Raw genomic sequence first — 19,437 nt, 5'->3', positions numbered from 1 at the left:
ATCAGGCTTTAACAGTATAATTTTTCCTTTCAACTTCTTAACATAAAATTAATTTGAGACTAATGTAATTTTTGCGCCGGAGTCAAAAAGAACTCTTGTAGTTACACCTTCAAGATTTCATTGAAGGGACTCGCTTTGCAATTTTGCTTACTTTCAACTTGCACCACTATCTGCCCACATTCAAAATCTTCGGAGCTAGATTCAACATCATTCTCATCATAAATTTCCTCTTTTTTAACTTTGGTTTTTAGTTTGCTTTTGCACAACGATGTGAGATGTCCCTTTTTCTTACACTTAGTGCAAGTTTGATTAAGTGCAGGACACTTCCTATCATTGGCAAGATGATCTGACTTGCCACACCTATAACATTTTCTTTCAGTCCCCGATTTTATAACTTCCATCTTATTTTTAGGAATTGACCTATCATTTTTCTCCTTAAAAACATGTACTTTTGAGATGAGGTAGATGATCAAAAATGTCCTGACCCTCCGACCCTAAGCAGTGAAGAAGTAATGACGATTTTCTTTCTGCCCAGAGTGAAGGACCTTACACACTTTCGTGTATCTTTCAAAAATAACTTTCCACTTTTTCCATTTTATAGGAGGAGAACCTGGACTGGATAAGAAAAATGGAGCTGCAGTAACATTCTGCATTATGCCAATGTAATAAACAATATCAAATACAACTTACATTTCTATTGTATATTAATATTACAGAACAGATGGTCGCTGAATGCAAGAGTGAGTCACACAGTGTGCGTGTCACTGCAAGACTCAGAACACTGAAATAGAAAAGATTGTATCCAAATGTGAGAACCACACTGTATCCAAATGTGCGTGTCACTGTTGTGCAGAAACACGCAATCAGATAGCACATCAAAGTGTGTGAATACTTTATGGACAAAAGTGTATAATACTGAATGCTGGATACCTATTCTTAGTTTGTATGTGTCACTGTTGAGGCCAATAAAAAAAAATGCAATGCTCTTCGCAACGTTGACTTTCAAAATCAAGTGTGCATGCAATGTTTATCTCAATGCAGGATTCCAAATTTAAGTGTGCGTGTCACTGCTGAACTGGAGACACACTAAGCTTAGCAAACATATTGAGGAATTTCCAAATTCAAGTGTGCGTGTCACTGTAATGTAAAGACACGCAATGTTTTTCACAACGTTGACCTTCATATTCAAGTGTGCGTATCACTGCTGCACAAGAGGAACACAAACCCGAATTTAGATATAAGTGTGCATGTCACTGTTGAGCAGGGCACACGCAATATTTGTCTTAAAGCTGGATTTCAAATTTAAGTGTGCGTGTCACTGCTGACCAATACACGCAAGTCTTGGGTGAGCGCATCACCGAACATTAAACTTAATGCTGAAGCGTCCACGTTTATGGCGGAGGCGTTGCTAGGCGACGAACAGTAAAATGGCTGTTAACAGATCATGCTGCTGACGTGATACAAAGGACGTAGAATCATTGCTGGTACGCGTCGAGAAGGAATAGAGAATCAACGCTGGTACAAGTCGTGAAGGAATGGCAGCAACGCCCCACAATCTAAATGAGGTAAACCTTTGTTTGAACAAGGCACACGTAGAGATTACATTTGAAATGTCTGCACGCTGTGAACCGAAAGTTTACTTTTGAACGATGCAGAGGCTATAATGCAGTTTACATTAGAATAAAGCCGGCCAATACTTCTAGAATTCAAGTATAACCAAAGATATCTCCAGAATTCAAGTTTATTAACATGTTGCCCAACTTGAGTAAGAATAGCACTGATGCATAACTCCAAACGACAAACTGTCAGGAAAGCAGAGGCAACTATTTAACATGAACCAAGACTGAAGATTTTCAACTTGTATTGAACAGCATGTTTTGTTGAAAATTTAGCACAAGAGCTCAATATCATATTTAAAGTGACTGGTCACTCAAATTATGAAAGTTAAATATGATGGCTGAGAATTTCGTAATTTCTGCCAGTTTAAATCTCAAAGTCATGGAATAAATAATCATTTGATCATAAAACGGAGTGAAGTATACAACTTACAGTTCCAATACACTGAGGGAGTGTAAGGGCATGTCAGTTGATGAAGACAGATAAAGATTTTTTTTTTTCCTTTTGTGAGATCCAAAACATTTAAAAGGTTGTCTATCACCAATCCTTTGAGTTAGGATCTTCTCCATCCTGCCAACTACGACAGTGAAGCATTCCTGGTGGATAAATTGAGGACACAGGAAGGCTGGTTCACTGAAGTTTATTCCAGGAGAAAGATCCCATCCATCACAAGCCAGCATTAATTCCAACTGACCCACTTTACATTCTCAAGCAGAGAACCCTATGACATACACAACAATCTAAGCACCATAACAAGGACATGTTAAGAAGGACATGTCATGAAGTATGAAATACCACACTGTCCCAAAAAATCAATGCAACCTGAGGAAAAATCTTAGTAAATCTGGTCTAAACTTACTAGAATACTGTTCTTCGACTTCTGCTTGATACTGTAACTTGCAAGCATCTTGTGTATCAATTGCCTACCTAGCTTCCCTTTCCCTTGTGAGTACTCTAAAACCGTGATGCACCTGTATCTTGCAAGTGTTTTGTATGTGAGTTCATAACTGGACAATAGACCATACTCAGGAAGGTGCAGAGACAGAATATCAACGTGGAAATATCGAATTGCACTATTATCGACTGTTAGACTTGGCATCTTTTGACGTGTTTTCCCCAGAGTTTTTGCTTTCTGACCTCCTGGTTTTGACTCTGTTTTTGCTGCCTTAGTGTCTCTGCGCACTTTCTCACTGCTGTTCAGTTTTAACGTGCAAGTGCTCCTGTTGTAAATTGTGTTATGGATTGGTGTATCCATGATTGGCATATTTGATTTACTTGTCAGTCCCTAGTAAAGTGCACTGAGTGTGCCAGGGCATGTAAATCAAATGCTGCTAGTGAGCTGCAGCATTGGATTGTGCCACGCACACAAGCAGGCTGTAAATGTAACTCTGGCCTGCCATTGCAGACCCTGTGTGCAGTCTGGGACTGCCATGTCCACTTGGTGAGTGTACCCACTTGCCAGGCCCTAACCTTCCCTTTTCTTGCATGTCAGTCACCCCTAAGGTAGGCCCAAGGTACCCCTGTGGGCAGTGTGCAGTGTATGTGAAAGGTAGGACATGCCCTGGTGTGTGTGGTATGTCCTGATAGTAAATTACTGCCAATTTCGTTTTCACTTTCGCAAGGCTACCTGTTGCCATGGGGAGTTTGTTTATAACATCTTATAAACATAATTGGCCCTGGAAACTAGGTAGAAAAATAAAGTTTAGAATTCCTGAACTCAGAATCTAAGTAGAAAGTAGGTATTTTCTTGCTCAGCCATCCAGTAGGCCTCTGCTAGGTTTGTGGATTGACTGTCTAGGTTTTGGATGACAGGGGCTGGGGATGAGCCGTGGCTCCAGATAGTCTAGGTGGGTCAGGAAAGGGCTGAATAGACCTGGGATGCATTGAGAGTAGGGGGAGGAGATTTCCTTTCACCTGAATGGGCCTGGTCTGCTTCTGACAATGCAGTATCCACCTCTTGCCAGGAAGCCACACCAGAGAGGGCAGAACTGGTTCTGGCTGGGCACAGACGCCTCCTGCCTGAGAGGACAAAGGATTTGGGGATATAAAAAGTGCGGCCCAAACCCCTGAACATTACAACCTTTTGAGACCAAGAAGACGGCCAAGAAGAAGAGCTGGAGAAGCTGTGAGGAGGAACTACCACTTTGCTGAGTGCTTTGCTGTGTTGGCCTGCAGTGGCTGCTTCTGTCTTGGGCAGTGAAAGGACTGGACTGAACTTTCTACAACTTCTTTCTTTGAGTATCTCTAAGGGCTTGAGGTAGAGTTTGCCCCGCATTCAGAAAGTCTCAGGAACAGCAAAGACTTCAAGTTCTTCTGTCCTCAGCACTGGGGACTGTGTGTTTTTTGCTGCAACAGAAGAAAAAGCAACCCAACGCCGTCTATGACGCCGCTGCTGACTCCATGTCCTGAAGGCACCACAGAGGGCACCGTCGCAATGCCACACCATGACCCTGATCTCACCGACTGTGCCTGCTGATGCCGCCACCAAGTCACTGATCGAACCACGACCTGTGGGCACTGCACTCCGCACTGCCTCACTTCACGACGCAACCTTGGCATACCCGATGCTGTCGCTCCATGCCGATTTCGACACCGCTGCTTGCACCATGGCTCAAGGGCACCGCTCGTAAGGTTACACGATGCACTGCCCTCATCCCGCACTGCAGCCTTGGCCTACCGACGGTGGCGCCATCGACTCCAGTTCGTCAGTCAAAGACAGCGCCTCAGCAACGACAACGCCGCTGCTTGCACCGTGACCTGCCAGCACCGCAACTAGCACCACATCACTTTGCGCTGCGACCCTGGTCTCACCGATGATGCCATCTGCCGCCGCCATTGAGCCACTGCTCGCACCGTGGCCTGTGGGCATCGCGTGGCGCACCGCTGCACTTCTCCCCGCAGCACCTGATGCCTGCCGACGCCAGCGCTCCTGAATTCAACAACGAGGAGTTCAATCTGCAACGCATGTGACTTCAAGGGCCCGACGACTCCTGCACCGACCTCTGGAACCGACGCCTGCAGACGCCGTGCTTTCGCAAGCTCAACGAGAGGTCTCCGACGCCCTGCATTTATAAAGGTACTTTTTTGCGTGTCTCCCCGACACCGTAGCTGGCCCGAGACTCCGCAGTCAGCCAGAACTGTTTGGATTTGCTTGTTCACGACGCCGTGATAGCCCCAGAGGGAGCTATCGAATTCAAGGAAATGTTTTTCAAGGTTATTTTGATAACTGAAGATTCCTAACTACTGTGTTCTGGATTTTTATCGTTTTTGGTCTTGTCTTAGTATTTAAAAATATGGGATATTTTTCTAAATTGGTGTGTTGTCCTTTTGTAGTGCTTACTCTGTATTGCTGTTGGTTATGTGCAAATGCTTTACACGCTGCCTCTAAGATAAGCCTGACTGCTTGTGCCAAGCTACCAAGTGGATAAACAGGGGTTAGTTTAGGAGTGTATCCTGACTAGGAAGAAGGGTCCCAATTTGGACAAAGGTACCTACCTCTGCCAACTAGAGACCCCCATTTCTAATATTGGTTATCAGCGGTGAAGATAGGACCTGTGTTTCCACTTGACTTACAGTGATTGGTGTGCACTACTACCATATCGCAGACCATAACGTGCCACATACAGTTTTTGGGCTCTATTTTTGTGATCCTATCATTTTGGAACTTTAACTTCCTACTGCATCATGCCTGACACAGTAGCATCATCACATGCATCCATGGAGGTGGCCTTTGAGGCGGACACGTTGGAAGCCTACAGCATCAAGGAGTTGAAGGCTATTTGTAAAAACCTAAAGGTCCAAGTCAGAGGTCTCATCAGAAAGGAGGAGCTACAAATGGCACTGAGGGCCTGGGTAGCAGCCAGACATGACAGTGAGCAGTCTGGAGATCTTAGTGGGGGTGGTCGAGGTGTCCACTCCTAGGGAAGATGTGCTGTTGGGAGGGGGGCTCCAGGCCAGGTAGCAGTGGTTTTCCCCAGAGGAGCTGGAGGACAGAAGGGAATCTAGGAGACATGAGATAGAGCTTGAGAGACTCAAGATGGAGTCACAAAGGATGGTATTAAACCATGAGCGTGAGCTCAAGGAGCTGGAATTGAGGAGCAAATCCAGCATGGATGGTGTCAGCATCTCTTCAGTGCAGGCAGATAGGATTATGCACATCCCCAAGAATGGAGGTAAAGAGTACAAGAAGGGGTATGACATACAGAGGTGGTTTCAAGGGTACGAGTCATCCATTCACATGAATGAGGTCCCTGAAAGGCATTGTGGGGCAGGGTTATAGCCTCTCTTTCCAGAGGAAGCAACGGATACCCTGATATCTTTGGGTAAGGGGCAGAACCTCACCTATGCTGACATGAAGGACGGTCTCCTCACTAGGTATGGACTCACTCCTGAAAAGTACAGGGCTCAGTTTAGGTCCAGTACAAAGTCTGATGCCAACACTTGGTTGGAATGTGTAGATTCGTTCTGCAGGTCATTGGATGGCTGAGTGACTGGCAGTAATGTAACAGATTTTCAGGGGCTCTACAATTTGATTACATGGGAGCACTTGTCTAGTCTATGTTGTGCAGATCTGCGCCAGCACTTGGCTGATAGTAAGCTAACTGACCCTAGGAAGCTTGCTATGGAGGAGGACCACTGGGTGAGTACCCGGGTTCACAAGAAAGCATTTGGGGGAGACTCAGCCAAAGGTTGGCAGGGTCCCCAGCAGAAAAGTGGGGGGGACAAGGGTAAAGCACAGGAGTTATCTAAAGGGCCCCAAACTAATACCCAGGGTAAAGGTTCCCATCTCCCAGGAGATAAGAAAGTAGTGGTCTCTGCAGGAAATCCTGCTGAGACTGGTCCCTGCAAGTGTTTTGCATGTGATCAGGTGGGTCACTTGAAAGGGGACCCCAAGTGTCCCAAGAGGGCACAGCCACCCACCGGTGGGTCATCCAAGGTCTTGGCTAGTGTAGCGCTTTGGGGAGGAGGGGTGCCCACAGGAGGATGGGGAGCTAGCAGAAATGACCCTCATCTCACTAGTGGACAGAGATGGTGCCAGGAAACCAGGTGCCCCCTAACACAAAGAAATACATCACCTGGGTGACCATCAATGGAAAAAGGGTAGAGGCTCTCAGAGATACTGGAGCCAGCGTTACCTCAGTCCGGTGTCACCTGGTCTCTAAGACCTCTCTGTCTTAGATGACGATTTAACTCAGTTGGAGCTCAAGAATGCCATTCTTCAACATCCCAAAGACAAAGCTCCCGGTCCCGATGGTTTTTCTGTTCAATTTTACTCACATTTTGCATATCTCCTACTTCTAAAAGTACTTCTTTTGATTTCCTATTTTATCACTCAAAAATGCACAGAAGGAATGTTTCCACAGGCTATGTTTTGCTTGCTTCCTAAGAAGGATAAAAACTTGTGTAAGTGTGGGAATTATAGGCCCATTTCTCTAATTAACAAGGATTGCAAAATGTTTGCAGAGGCCCTAGCGTTACGTATTAAACAGGTTATTCCGGAATTAATAGACATCCATCATTGAGGATTTGTGAAAGGTTGTCTTATTTCAGATCATTTGCGAACCTTCCTCAATATAATCCATATGGCCTCTAGGTACGAAATACCTTATGCAAACATAACTTTGGATGCTGAGTAGGCCTTTGATCGTGTTAATTGGGATTTTATGTTTGGTGCGTTAATATGGCATGGTTTCAGTCCACATGTTCTTAGATATATTCATCTACTATATTCTCAGCTTTTCACTTCAATCTATGCTAATGGCATACAATCCTCATATTTTCCTCTTTTTTGAGGCACGAGACAGGGCTGCCCACTTTCCCCTCTCCTTTTTATTCTTTCTCTGGAACCTTTCCTAGAGAAAATACATAGATCATCGGCTTTCTCTGGATTTAAATATCAGCATCTAGAAGTTAGATTCACCGCTTATGCAGATGATGAATTATTATATGTCTTTAACCTACTAAATACGCTTCCCGCTTTTTTTCAACTATTAAACGAATATTCCATGGTATCCGGATATAAACTCAATATAGATAAGTCAAAGGTGCTACCATTAAATTAATATTGTCTCCCTGATATGTTTAAGTACACTGACTTTATCTGGACATCTGAACACATCAAATTGTTGAGTATTCCATATTTTAATAACATTAAAGAAACCTTTCAAATAAAAAGTAAACTAAAAAAATTCCAATATGTCACTAGCATGGTCCCCTCTTTTTTTATCTTTGGTGGGGGAGACTAGCTCTGATTAAAATGATGATGTTACCGATAATTAATTTCTATTTGTCCATGCTTTCAGTCAAACTCCCTCTTACTTTTTTCAAGTCTGTTAATCATTTAGGGCCCGATTCATAGAACTAACTTAAGACAAAATCCTAAACTTACTACCAGTTTGGTATTCACAGAAGGCACTCACTCATTTTGGTATTCACAGAAGGCACTTACTCATTTTGGTATTCACAGAAGTTAGGAGTCCTAACTTTAGGACCCCTAAATGCCTTCTGTGAATGCCGAAAGTCTGAAAATTAGGATTTTTCTCAGTTTAGGAGTAGTAAAGTTAGGACTTCTGTGAATACCGAAATGAGTAAGTGCCTTCTGTGAGTACCAAAATGAGTAAGTGCCTTCTGTGAATACCAAAATGGTCGTAAGTTTAGGATTTTGTCTTAAGTTAGTTCTGTGATTCGGGCCCTTAATTTATGGAAAAAACGCAAATTGAGAATATCTCTTTCTCAGCTTCAACAGGCAAGGAACAATGGAGGGGTAAATTTTTCTGTTATTAGTAGATACCATTACAGTTTTTCTCTAAAGCAGATTTGGACCGCTCTTTCTGTTCCTTTGCTGGAAGATAAAACAGTTTGGAGCCAACTGGAGCAAACTCGTATTGCTCCTTTTTCACTTACAGAAACCGCCTACGTATTTCAAGCTCCTAGGAATTTCCTTTCACCCCTACTTACACGCTCTCTCTCTTGGTTGTCACACCTCTTCTCCTTAAGTCTAATTCTCTACTAAAGTTATTTTTACAAACCCTGATATGGTACAACAAGCACATTAAATTAAACAATTGAGCTCTTTATTGGAAGGAATGGATAGATAAATGAATATTAGTATTTGGTCAAATAATTTTCAATGATTCTGTGTTAGAATTTATGGACATCCAACTTAAATACTATATTTCATCCTTTTATGAAGTTCAGTTCAACATTATTAGACCCACCATTCTGCAGATTTATTCTCAATCTTCCTCTTCATCAAATCTCCCATTGTCTCCCTTTCCCTCCATTGATTATTCCTCAAAGGTGAAAGCTTTGTATACATACAAACTTTTATGCCTCCCACCTAAGAGTAGACCCAACTCTAAAATTGAATTATGCTGGGAATTGGACTTCAATCAAGAATTCTCTCAACACACCTGGGAAAATATTTGGGCCAAGATACATTCTACTTCTCCCTCTGCTGCCATCACCCAGACTCTATTCTAATTCTACAATAGACTATATTACACTCCCACTAATTTATATAAGTTTCATCTGACCAATGACACCAAATGTTGGTCATGTACCCAAGAAAACTGTGAACTTTTGCATATGATTTTTGAATGTTCCCAAGTTCGGAGTTTTGGTTGTTAATTTTGGATAAGATTAATAACATTTTGTCTACAAATTATACATTTAATATCGTACATCTGTTTTTGGGTAGTGTTTCCCGTCTATGGCAATCTTGCAAGGTAATTAGGAAGTTTATTGACTTGACTATAGCCTTGGCTTTACAAATTATAACATCCAATTGGAAAGACACTTCAAAAATCACCTTCATAGCCTGGAAGAATTTACTATGCCATCATCACAGGTTAGACAGAGCACCCGCTACCTCAATATCACTAATGATTAAACAAGATCTGTTCTGGCTTCCTATAACGTCACATTTATCCAGAACCATTACCCCTGCTAGACATGTGAGCACCTTTTTGGACTCCCATAGGTAATCACTATCTTGCTTTAGGTTATTTTAGTTACAACAGATGATTGCTACTTATGTTATTTGAACCTTGCTCTAGATTTTTCTTCTTTTTCTTCCTTCTCATTTCTTCTTCCTTTTTCCCTTCTCTCTCTTTTCTTCTTTCATCTTTTTTCTTCTTCTTAACATTTTTAGAAAATGCTACAGTTTGCATTAATATTGTTCTTTTGACTCTAGGCATTATATTTTCTCTTGTTATTTTTTCTTAAATGTTAATCCCTAGCTATGATATTTTCACTGCTTTATATATTATTTTTACATAATGCTAGACCACATGTATATCAATTTACTATGTATTGTTCTACAATTTCATTCAATAAAGCATCTTTACCAAAAAAAAGTTTCTATTAGAGACAAAAACAGACTTTCAGAGGAAAAATAAGTTAAAGAGAAATGCTTCTGTGAATAGTGGTATGGTTACATAGAAGAAACAACTTTGTAAGGCGCCAGTATGAAAATAAGTGTGCATTACTGTAATGAATTAAGAACATTTGGAGAAAGGCTTCTAAAGAGCCGCTAAAAAACCCTCAGCTGCTAAGGTTTACATTTGTGAACTGTGTGGTTTGATGTGTTGTGTGAAGGTGCTGTTAGTGAGTAAACTGGTGTGTGGTGATTCTAAAAATAACTAGAGGTAATCTAAAAAACTAATTTTTATTGTGTGGATCACTCTGTTATGATAAAACCAGGTGGTGGCCAAAGGTGGATATAATGACTAACTTTGACTCTAAAATCAAGTGTAGGTCAACATGTTTCTTGCCATTAGTGTGTCAGAAGTGACTGCAGCAATTCTTCAGGACCTTGAAAATGTAAAAGCTACACTACTCAAGGGTAGGCTGGTCAGAAGTACAGGTGTTCTCTAAAGCTGTACTTTATCGAGCTGTAAATTATATATAGTAACCTTTAGACAATCAGTATATGAACCGACCTGGAGGGAACAGAAGAGGAAACACAAAAGATAACATCAAATGGAAGCCTTTAGTCAATTGATATTGGTTCGCATGCAGTGCACAAATCGATCTGCATGCTGAGGATAATGCCTCGTGAAGGTACATGTAATCAATCTGCATGCTGAGATAATGCCTCGTGAAGATACATGTAATTTAGTAGGTGCGTCAAACGGCAAGCCAAACAGGCGAAGTCTCATGTCAATTCCCAAGATTAACCCAAAGCTGAAACAAGTGTAAAAAAAGTTATAAAATACTAATGCGAAGTGTGGGGACAGATTATAGGCTGGTGCCACCAAATTTGAGAAACACTAGGGGTCTTACCACCTACATGGTGGGATGAGACCCCACAGTCAGTAGCTGAGTTGCTCTATTTAGTGTCAAACCACCTAAAAACACATAAACAGACATATATGTGGATAAACTGAGTTCAGAAGATTGGAATCAGTTGTCGAATTGTCCAAGGTAAGAAAATAGGCTAAGATATGGTGTGTACACACGGTGGTTGTCAACGGGCACAGTGTGCGACCTACCCCGATCTCTGCTACCACTAGAGTGATGCATGAGCGGAGCAAACATGGTAAAGAGTGTAGCTGTCGCATGCGCTGGAACTGACAGGCCTGCGATTCTGGACTGCTACTTGACTTGTGGCGAGGCAGAAGTCCGGTGCCATATTGGAGGGAGCTGACTTCTGTATCAAAGTAATGACTAGAGCTGTGAAATCCCAAGCGGAGGGTTATTGATTAGGGCAGTACGTAGACTAAATTGCTTCTGATGCAATGACCTATGACATACGGTCTAAGGGACACTAGGACAACTTTAAAAAGGGTGTCATATGTATGGGGGTGCCTGTGTGAGGGCGTTACACTGGCAGGTTACAGTGAATAATGGGGTGGTCGGATTGTTAGTCCCCAAACTGCTCAAGGGAAACTACGGGTTGGTCACTGGTCTGTGGTGGGTCCGCTGACATGTGGTGAGTGGCAGGTGTATGAAAGTACTGCAGTATCTAGGTGTTAATCGGGTGAAGGACATGTCCCCCCATGTACTAGTACTGGGCCATTGTCAGTATTGACTCATCATAGATGGAAAGGGGTCTACGAGAGTGTCAGCCCACAGAGCGGCTATGTCAGGAGAGGTTATTTGTGGTGTGGGCACTGAAAAGGGGGGAGTATGATGTAGTGAATCCTGGTGGAATCCCAGGCACGTATCTCACCCCATTGTTTCTCATCATTGAGATCTGTCAGATGTGTGGACAAACGAAAGATCCAGCTCTGTTCTCTTCAGAACAGATTGGTCTTGGTTACATTAGGGTGTGCCTCCAGCACAGTCCAATGTAGGTCATCAGGGGAATGGCACACATCTACGTAGTGTTCTGATTATTGTGGTGGGTTTTTTGCAACGTATACCACTGCAAAGTACGATGATTCTAGTTTTTGCTACTCAAGTGTTCCTTCGTATGTAGTGTTTGCTACAAGGGCAGGTGATCCTATGTATGCAGTTCTTAGAATTGCAATTTTTGCGCGACTTTTATGTCCATACCTGGGTATCGTCCAGTGGATCGTTTTTGAAGGTTTAGTAAGGGCACAGACACCACATGAGCCACAGGGAAAATATACTGTCATGGGGGGGACCCCGTAAAGATTGTTGTGTGGGTTTGTCATGGCCCTGGGTCTGGTGTGAACAATAGTGTCTTTGATGTCATAGATTTGTTTAAAATCAAACCTTTGGCTCGGGTATTCATGGCACCCTGTTTGTAAAATGTCCCAATGTTTCCTGATGATTTTCTTTACTTTGTTCGATTGTGGTGTGAATGAGGTCACACATGTCAAAGTCTCATTTGGGACTAGTTATTGTGGTTTCAGTAGTGAGGCCCTGTTGTAATTTCGATCCCTGTTACAGGTTGTTTTGACTAGGGGTGGGCAGAATTTGCGTAGTCACGCTACGCAAAGCTCCGCGAAACAGTAAAAAATCTCTGTGAGCACGCAGAAATTCCGCAAACTCGAAGAATTGCTTGCGTTGCTTTTTTCCTGTTTGCAAACGTTGTTTGCGAGCTCGGGGCAAACACGCATTTTGAAAAGCGCAAACAAGCAAAATATTCTGCGAAGGTGCGGATTGCGAAATTTTTGGCAATTACGCATTCTCCGCAGGAACGCAAAATTACCCAAATTCCACGAGCGGAACGGAATTTACCACCCAGGCCTAGTTTTGACATCATGGGGCGGATAGTGGTGTGCCTCCAGATTAGTTGTTAGATCAACCGCTTCAGATTTGTAACCTCTGGGGGAGCTGCAGTTATGATGTAGTCACAGGAATTGTCCGAACGGCAGGTTATCCCCGAGGTGTTTTGGGTGATGGCTGTCATAACGTAAGAGGCTGTTATTGTTTGTTGGCTTTTTGTATGTAGTGGTCTGAAGGTGACCATCTTCAAGAGTGATCAGTAGATCCAGAAGACTGAAGTTCTCAGAGGACATGTTCTTTGAGAATCACAAGAAAGGGTTCAGGGTGTTGATCCATTCACAGAAGGTGTTACGGGTATATTGTTTCCCCACCAGAGGACAAGTATGTCGTCGATGTAGCAGCACCATATTGTGATGCTGGTAGGGTAGGGGTTACTGTCACCCTGGATAAACTCCTTCTCAAAGTTAGACATGTAGAGACAGGCTAGACTTGGGGCAAAGGTATTGCCCATAAAAAAATACAGCTATAGTGAGCAAATAGTATATATTAGCATTTTCATAGGTTTACTGTTTTTTTTGTGGTTTTTTTTGTGTCCTCATAAACCATGAAGAGCATTCTTGATGGGAGACAAGACATCTCCCCTCTCAGACGGCCAACCTGTTCCAGTCCCCGACTCCGAGGCCCATAGAGAGAGGGAGAGATGGAGATCCCACAAGCTGATACTGTTTTCCTAGTCCTCTCCAGTTCGCACTACCAGCGGGACCCAGTGCTACTATGGAGACTAAGAACCAACAGTGCCCTGGCAAAATCATAGGACCACCATTACCTATTTCGCCATGCTACTAGGGCCGCCCAGATCGTATTGTCGCTTGAACTGTCACAGGCTATATCTGATTCACTCGTAAAAATTATATGTTTCAGGCATTCCGTAAAAGTTGGAGCATTTACGTCTTTCCAGGCCCTGCATATCTCACGCCTTGCCAGGATAACGACATAAAAAATAAATTTAGAGGCTAAATCTTTAAGGTTGTAATCCATCGTAAGGCCAAGGAAGATAGTCCCTGGAGTAATCTCCACTTGTTGATGTAACACGTCCTCCAAAAATTCCTGTACCTCAATCCAATAATTAGAAATCTTCGGGCAATCCACGAACATATGGAGGTCGTCCGCAGCTGGGTGCATACACCTAGGGCAATGATATTCTAGACCTGTTAATTTAACTCATTTTCCAGGTGTTAAATTTACCCTATGTATAGTATATAGATGATTTCTCTTAAGTGCTGCAGGTTTAACAACTGCCTGCAACATAGTGAAGGAGTCCCCCCAGATGCCCTTGATTTCATTAGAATTACAACTAATGACATTGCCCCAGAGTTTTTGGAGTTCGGATTAAGTCACTCCTCCGGTTTCTAAAAGGGCCCAATACCAAAAAGAGACCTCCCGTTTCCATTCACCCCTCCTTGAGACTGAATCAAATTTGGAGTTTGATGCTTCAAAGTCCCAGGATTTCGTTGCCCACCATCCTGACAACTGGTAATACTTAAATCTGGTGAGTGTCCCTCCTGTCAAGCCCGAGAGGGACTCCCAGCTCAAGAGCTGCAAATCCTTCTGCAGATCACCCCAACATGTTATGCCTGCCATTTTTAAGGGCCGGGAGAGTTGATCTTTAAGACAGTCAGGGGTACCAGGGGAATCCCAAATTGGGGCCTGAGATGTATAGTAGGGGATTTTAAAACTTTTCCTAATGTATAACCAGTTCTTCAAGGCAGCACCCAGAATCTTAAGCCTGACTTTTTAATAAAACTTCGGGTCTCCAAATTGAAAAAGAAAAAACTCTTGCCCCTGGGGGATGTCATACAATAGAGCCTGAAACAATAACCCCAGTGAGGATGCATCCGTCTTATTGGCCAATATTCTAAAGTTTTTAAAGTGAAATGAGTGACAGTACGTGAGTAGGTCTGGTAGAGCTAGCCCACCCATGTTTAGATTTCTCCTAAGCTTTTTCCAGGAGATTCTAGAGGACTTAGTGTTCCAAATAAAAGAGCCAATGTTTTCCCTGCAGTTTCGCAATATCTGGTGTCATAAATGATAGCGGATTTGCGCTAAATCAAGTTAACCCTTCCAAAAATATTTAGAAGGAGGCTTGACCACCGCTGAAGCAAACCACAAACAACCTTAGAGACTCTGGTCAAATTGACTTTGGATATATCTCCAATTTTCTGGGCCAGATGGATCCCCAGATACCTCATTCGGGGCTTAGCCCCTTGTGTCCCGACATCTTGGTTCCATTCCATAATCTCGGTCTTATCTTTGTTTATTTTATATCCAGAGATTTCCCCAAACGATTCAGCCTGATCTATTAATCAGGAGATAGCTCCAGCTGGATTAGATGTAAACATAAGCAGATCATCTGCGCATAAAGCAAATTTCAACACCAGTTCTGCAATTTTAAAGGGTTTGATCAATGGATCGGACCTAAGCTGACAAACAAAAGGTTCAATATAAAGATTGAACAATAGGGGTGCCCCGAGCAATTGTAACCCAATCTGTTAGCGCACCAGTGACTAGAATTCTTGCCCGAGGGCAGAAATAGAGAGACCTAACGGCTGAAACAAAATTATTGGGAAAACCAAACCCAGATAGATCTTCCCATAAGTATGACCAGTTCACCAAGTCAAAAGCCTTAGCGGCATCAATGGCTACTAAAGTCAATGGGAGCTTCTTATCTGTTGCCACATCTATTGCCGTGATAGCTTGAAAAGTTAATTCATTCAACTGTCTATCGGGAATAAAACCCCTCTGATCCGAATGTACTATTGTTTTAATAATTCTTGCTGTTCTCGCTGCCAAGAACCCGCAAAAAATTTATAAGTCGTGTTTAACAAGGAAATGGGTCTATAAGACTCAATTTTTAACGGGTCTTTATTGGACTTCAGGATCAGTGTGACTGTGGCTTCAGACCATGATTTCGGTACGGTCTCACCTGATAAATAGATTCTATTAAACAAATTTGTTAGGACAGGGACAACCTTTTCGAGGAATACCAAGTATAGCTCTATTGGGAGCCCATCTGGGCCTGCTGCCTTCCCTCTGGCCATTTTCTTAATCTGAGTTTTAACTTCGCCCTCTTGTATGCTCGAGCACAGAAAGGCTCTGTCCGACATAGATAACTGAGGCGGCCCTAGCTGATTCAACCAATCTTTAGCTCTTTGAGGTACAGAGCAGGTGTCTTCTTTATAGAGATCTTGCATAAATATTCTTGCCTCCTCCCAAATTTGGTCGTCATCATATATGATGGCTCCTGTACTGCTCTGGGATAGGCTTTTAATTTGATTCCTTATCCTATCTACCCTGGTTTTCCAGGCTAGAAAGGAACCACATCTTTCGCCATAGGAGAAATTTTGGAGCTTACTGGCATCCCACCTATCTTTTAAAATGTTATCCAAACTAGCTTGGAATTCTGCCCTTAATCCGTCCAGCTCACTTTGTAGGTGTAGTACTATATTCTGGTGTTCTGCCGATGCCATCTGAAGCTCTTGTTCTTTTTGCTTGATCTTAGAAAGGCGCTCTTCCTCCAGCCTCCTCCTGAACAAATTTCTGCTAATCATCAGTGTGCTTAGTGATCCTCTAAGGAAGGCCTTAAATGCCTCCCAGACCACCTGGTCAGTTGCGGTGCTGCAGTTATACTTAAAGTATTCCTCTGCCTGATTTACCAGGTCCAACTTGACCTCTTCCTTTAGTAATAAGGATCCATCCAGGGTCCACCTTCTCTGACATACTTTTTGCTTATAGTTAACTACCAGCTCTACTACAGAATGGTCAGAGAGTAATGCTGGAATATAAAGGATGGAGTCTACTGCTGAGAAAAGGGATTGATCTAATAAAAAAAAATCATTTCTGGAGTGATGTCTGTACTTCCGGCTGTAAAAGGAAAAGTCCTTTTTCGATCCGTTTTTTACTCTCCAAATATCTATCAGATTGAACTCTTTAATAATATTCCTCAATTCCAAATGTGATTTACGGGGAGGGGCATATTTGACCCTTGAGGTACGATCTAGAAATTCATCCAAGATCAAGTTGAAATCTCCCCCTAAGATAATAGGTGTTGCCATATCAGAGAGGCTAGCTTTTAATTTCAAGAGAGCAGCTGGAACATCTTGATTAGGCCCATAGTAAACTGCACACACCAATGGGGATCTCCCTATTAACACTGAAGCTACCAGCCACCTCCCGGATTGATCTGTCTCGAACTTCTCTACTTTAATCCCAACATTATTTGCGATTACTATTGCCACTCCCCTAGTACTACCATTTTGTTCGGAGCAGAGAAGATCTTGGACCCATCTGAGCTTGCCAAACCCTAGCTTACACTCCTCTGCCTCTAGGTGCGTTTCTTCAAGCAAGCAAATATGAGCCTTAGAATTGCCCAAATATTCACACACTCTAGACATCTTTCTCGTATCTCTCAACCCATTGACATTCCAGCTGATTATCTTGATTTTATTGGGAATGCTGTTCATCTTGGGGCTTCCTTAGATAGACTAAATTTTGCTCCCGCCCGGCCATTATAGTTCTCTTTTCTTCACCGTTGTATGAGGACTAATTTTTTCCCATTTTTACCCCAACCACCCGTGCCCCACAACCACCCTCCACCCCCCCTGAGGAACCCTCCCTCTTCTTCTTTGGCGATCTTAGTCGCCTATCGGGACCTCACTTGATCCGATACCAGGATCGACCATCTGATAAAAGTTTAAAATCCCTCATGTGCTCTGACCCTCTTTTTCTTCCTTTTACCCCCCCTTTCGTTTTCTTTTTTTTTCCCCTCCCTTTCTCCTCCCTTCTTTTACACACATATGAATATCCTATTTATTTTTAAATTTCAATCTGGTTTTTTTTCCCTCTTCTTCTCTCCTAGTTCCCTTCACCTCTCCTCCCAATACCTATACTTTCCCCTTCAATTTAGTACGCTTCCCATACACTTAGATGCAGGCATCACCTTCCCAAAAAAATGATAATTCTAATGTGAGTTTTCTTTCATCAAAATCAGCAATGAGTCTACTTCTTGGGGGGAGGTGAGGTTATAGGACTTATTTCTCCACATCACCTTCAGTGAGGCGGGAAATTTCATCTGAACGTGTGCGCCAAAGCTCCTCAGATCGGACATCCTGGACCCCAAATCCCATTGCCTTTGTGCTGTAACTCTACCCACATCAGAACGAATAAGATATTTTTTAGAATCGAACTGAAGAGATGTATCAATGGGTTTTTTTCACCGGTAAATAGGGTTTTTATCACCAGAAAAGGGTTTTTTTTCACCAGAAAATTTTCCTAAGTGAGCCAGGAGGAACATGGCGGCAGGCTGACGCTGGCCGCGGGAGCTCCAATCTGATCCGGAGTATCGACCCGCTTTTCTTTGATGAACTGATCCCATTTTTTTATGGTGAGAGTGCAGGGGAGACCTTGCGCCCGTTTCTTTTGAGGATGTTGTTCTGACCTTTTTCTTTCGCTTTTTCCCGCTTCTCTCGCTTCTCCCGCGTCCCGCCCGAGGTTGGCTCTGCGAGGGGCGGCGTTAGGACCGAGGAGCCGAGCGAGCTGTATGGGAGCCGAGGCAGCAGCAGAGGCGGGGTTTGCAGTCTCTGAGACCGGCGGAGGTTTCAGGGTGCATCGGGCAAGGCTATGGAAGAGAATCAGAGTGGCGGTTGCTAGGATCAACTTTCGAGCCCCTGAGGGGCGAGGAGCTGCGGTGACACGGTCAGTGGGGTCAGAGGGGGCAGGGAAAGGTCGCATTCAGCAAATCTTTCAGAATTCTATCGGTGGAGGAGCACGGAGTAAACTGGGGGCCCCTCAAGAACTGCTAATGGAAGGAGACTTTTCCCTATTAAGTTCTGAACGCTTTAATACCATCTTAAAACAGGGCCCGGGTCTATGTTCTAAAATCAGAGAAAAGACTTCGGCTATAGAAGACGTGAGAGGGGAGAGAGCGTTACCTGTTAAAAACAGATACCAGCTTCGCTCTCAGCTGGAACTCCAAAGAAAAGATCTATTGGCCTCACAGGGGGGAGGTATAGGGGGGTTTGATGCAGTAGTCCCATTAACCCCTCTGAAAAAGAAAGAAAGAAAGGAAAAAAACATAAAGAAAGGGGAGTTCAAAAATAGTAAGTCTCTGAAAAAATGTGCCCCCCCAGTAAAACCCACCCCCTCGTTAAAATCTTATTTTGAGATAATGGAGCAAGTGGCCGCTTCCAAGGGGGGGGAGGTTTCCCCCACCATCTTCCCACGTTCGGATTATTTCTCAAATCTCTATTGAAAACCGGTACTCTCCCTTAACTTGCGATCCGGATCTCGAGATTGAAGAGACGGCCCCCTCTGGGCTAGAGTTTTTTGACTCCCCAGCCCTGCCTGAATCTGCTATCTCGACCCTAACTCAGCAACCAGCTAAAGGTCTAGATTCTATGGTTACTGATAACATTAAGATCTCTACAGCAGCTCCTCTCCCATCAGCCTTAGGCTCATCACCCTCTATTGATGCTGAAGTGGGGGCAAGGCATGACCAGGGTGCTCTGGGGCCAGACATGGGGATCCGAGTGGCGGACATCTATAGCTACAGTCACTTCTACAGTCCCTCAGAGGAGACTTACTTTCTAAATGTGAGATTTCCGAGGCAAACCAAAAGGGGATACA

The sequence above is a fragment of the Triturus cristatus genome, chromosome 10 (genome assembly GCF_964204655.1).
Source record: "Triturus cristatus chromosome 10, aTriCri1.1, whole genome shotgun sequence".
Taxonomy (NCBI): domain Eukaryota; kingdom Metazoa; phylum Chordata; class Amphibia; order Caudata; family Salamandridae; genus Triturus; species Triturus cristatus.
The sequence above is the reverse complement of the archived record's forward strand: the minus strand, read 5'-3'. Positions refer to the sequence as shown.